We start from the raw sequence: 3,692 nt of genomic DNA on the forward strand, positions 1-3,692 counted from the left end.
TACTGACGCAGTCATTAACCGCCTATGTCCGGACGCCGGGTTTCTACGTCATGCACCAGCTACCACGCCCCTAGGAAATTTCCTCTCCTCGCACTGCAGTACTCAGGTAGGACCAGCAGGGGGAGATCGCTCTTTCGCAATTGTACGACTAGGGACCTAGGAGCCTGTGGTTGAGCATTACCCCCTCGTCTCCCAAGGGCGCGCAAATCGTATTTTCGCTGTCTTCATTAGATTTAGAATGTATATTTAATAGTGGTTCATACTTTGATTATATCCAATAGTAAGGTGGTTTGATAGGTTTTACAAGCTTGGATAATAAATTTCAAAATATTTATGGAATATATATTCTGCAGGGAACCCAATCCTAAAAAGCAGCCCAGATGCCTCAAATGCAACACTTCTCAAAACGAACCCATCATCTCTTTCCAGTCTCGCATCTTTCATTCCGTAATCACTAACTCAGGAAATTGTACCACAGTTTTCCAAATGGCTTCATGCTAGGGGTGTCTGTTGCACGTCCAAACGTCGAATCAGCGCAAGATTTGTGGGGCCCAGAGCCGAAATGTCAGTCTCTTCAGACACTTCTCTTCGTTCTCGATTCCAAAACTGCACAAATACCTGTGGAAGTTGAGCTTTAAGGTCAAGAGGACGCTTTCACACACAAGTGTCATGATTTGCATGATTTGCCCGGTTGCCCCACACAGGACCCCATTTCCCTCAGGAATAACACAAACTCCTTAACAGGGCTTTTAAATTACCAGGTCTTGGTATACATAAAATATGATTTGTATCGCATTTTCATTTACCACTCCCCACTTTACACTATCCCCTGCTCAGTGACCACTTTCAGTCCACCCTCTTCCCCTCCCACATTCCTCTCCCCCTCTTTCCAGTTCCCTTCCTCTCTTCAGTCTTAAGCTCTTCCTTCTATCTGGGAATTGGGTAGCTTCTCTCACAGGGAATAGTTCTACTCCTGTGTCAAATATTAGATTAAATTTTACATTCTCTTTTTCTACAGAGTTTACTACCACCCTATTTCTCCCCACCCCCCCAAGTAAAGATTAAGTAGGTCCTCATCTGTGTAAATTACTGCCATCAAGTACTTGATTTTTTTGTTAATTTTATGTTAATTGCCCTCACCCTCCTCCACCCCCCATTCCCCACAGGCTTCTTTCCCTCCAAGTTCACTAAGGTTGGGAACTTGCTATCAATCTTGCTCACCACTGCAACCCCTATATGATGCCAAAGGAAAAAAAAAAAAGGTAAAATAAAATTCATATTTCATGGTAGGACAAGAATAATTTAGACATAAGAATTTTCTCTGCCAGTTTAGGCCTCCTCCCTCCCCTTTAGTGTGTATTGTGCACTTGCATAATCAGCCCTGCTTAGGAGATAAACTTTCTTCTTAATCCTGTAAGTGGTCGTGGTGACCCACTACAGACATTGTATATGCGTATCTGGATTGTGTAAACTGTCAACACATCACTTGATGTACAACCCTTTGTCTTAAAAACATATAGAATTGTGCTTTGCCGTCTAAAGAGCAAAACTGTCCTCAGAGCTTCCTGAAAGGCTATCTCCCAGGTTATAATTCTCAGGTTGACTCAAAAATTTCCGTTTCTTTCTTTGATCAGCTATTGATTAATGCATCTTGAATGAATGAAATAACAGGTGCTGAAGAGCTCACAATCTGAGGAAGCAGAACTTAAACATAAATACATAACACGTATTATGTGTTAGGCACTAACTCACTCCCAGCTGCCCTAGTTACTGCAAAAAGCCTCTAACCTCTCTACACTTGTTTTCCATTTGTGAAATAGGGAGAATAGTACTTGCCCTGCCTACTATAGAGATTATAGAAGCTTCAAATAAGCTAAGTAAAAAGCATTTTCTTTCAAATTTAGCCTGAGATCAGAATGGGATGAAACTACTGCCAAAGTGCAATGTAAAATACATTTCCCTAAATGGGAAAGGTGACAGCCTTCACCTTGATTTTGTGGCTAAATCCTGCAAAAGCTCTGGTAGGGCCTCTTGGTTCATTATTCTGTAGTTTGGCTAAACATAGAATGCCCCAAGGAGATTTAACAACGTCACCTGACGCCTAGAGGGCACTCAAGGCCTATTATATCAAAACTTCTCCTAAATCAAGATGCATCTAGAAGGTCTGCAGATGACTGGGAAAAAAAAAAAAAAAATTGTCCTGAAGGTCCTGCAGTGGCACAATGGCGTCTCTGCAGACCATGGACTCAGGATTCAATCGGGCCTTGCACAGTGGGTTAAAGGATCTGGCATTGCTGCAGCCTTGGCGTAGGCCACAACTGCAGCTCAAATCTGATCCCTGGCCTGGGAACTCCCTATGCCAGGGAGTGGTAAAAATAATAATGATAATTTGTCCAAATGCCAATTTAGTAAAAAATAAGGTGCTATCAGGATAATTCAGTCAAAACGAAACGGTACCCAGTAATGATTTTCCACAGATTAGAACTATGGAATATTTTGTAACCCTTTGTATGTTCAGAGGCAATTTAGAAATTTGCCTGTTTCATTTTGATATCTATTTTTTTGGCTACACCCATAGCATACAGAAATTCTTGGGCCAGGGATGGAACCCGAGCCATAGCAGTAACAGCACCACATTTCTAACTGCTAGACCATCAAGGAACTCCTGCTTTTTAGCCTTTTAAATCTGATCTGGTTGTTAGCCATGATCCACATTGCAGGATTTGAAAGAGTAAAAGAGTGATTCAGCCCGCAGGTAAATATTCACCACAACAGAGTAACTTTACCAAAGAAGAAAAAAGAAATACCACGAGACTCCTTCTACCTATTACCCATTCCACACACAAACACCAAATTTATGTCATCAAGGACCTATATTTGGTCTGCACCATTTCTTTTTCTATAAAATTTGATCAAAGTGCAACAGAATGTCAGGCAATGGTGGTCCCTATCTCTTGGAAAGCCCTGTCAAGCCAAAGGCAAGTCTGTGCTAAGAAAATCCCCTTTCTAAGAAAAGAGAGGTTTAGAGATGACCTTGACCTCGTGTCCACTGACCTCAAAGAAAGAAAGTGTTCCTGTAATTTGCTGTTATTTTTTTAAACCATTAATCCCTCCCTCTCTGACATCCACACCCATGTACTGAATTATGTCTTTTTTCTTATTTCTTATTTCTCCCAATCAAAGAATCCCTAGAGCAATGTACAGGTGCAACAATTGATAGTTTTGCTGAAATAAACTGCAAGGTAATTTGTGTTATATGCTTTGATTTTTATAGGGTATATGCACACTTATGTGATTAGAAAAGAATATGGGAGTCCCTGTTGTGGCTCAGTGGGTTAAGGACATGATCCTTTCTCTGTAAAGGATGCGGGTTTGGTCCCTGGCCTTGCACAGTGGGTTAGGGATATGGCGTCTCCGCAAGGTGTGGCATAGGATGCAGATGGGGCTCAGATCCAGTGGTACTGTGGCTGTGACGTAGGCCTGCACCTGCAGCTCTGATTCGACCTCTACCCTGGAAACATCCATATGCTGCAAGTGTGGCCATCATTTAAAAAAAAGAAAGAAAGAAAAAAGAATATGGATAAATACCATGTGTTAATATTAGTTACCTCTTGAGGGTGGCTTGGTTTGTGGTTTTTTTTGCCTCAAGTGAATTTTCATATATTATTGTAATGGGTATGCATTTTTTATAC

Source organism: Sus scrofa, chromosome 9, assembly GCF_054392235.1.
Source record: "Sus scrofa isolate SSC_HxYL_T2T_F1_AM1 chromosome 9, Sscrofa_HxYL_maternal_Yorkshire_Landrace_v2.0, whole genome shotgun sequence".
Taxonomy (NCBI): domain Eukaryota; kingdom Metazoa; phylum Chordata; class Mammalia; order Artiodactyla; family Suidae; genus Sus; species Sus scrofa.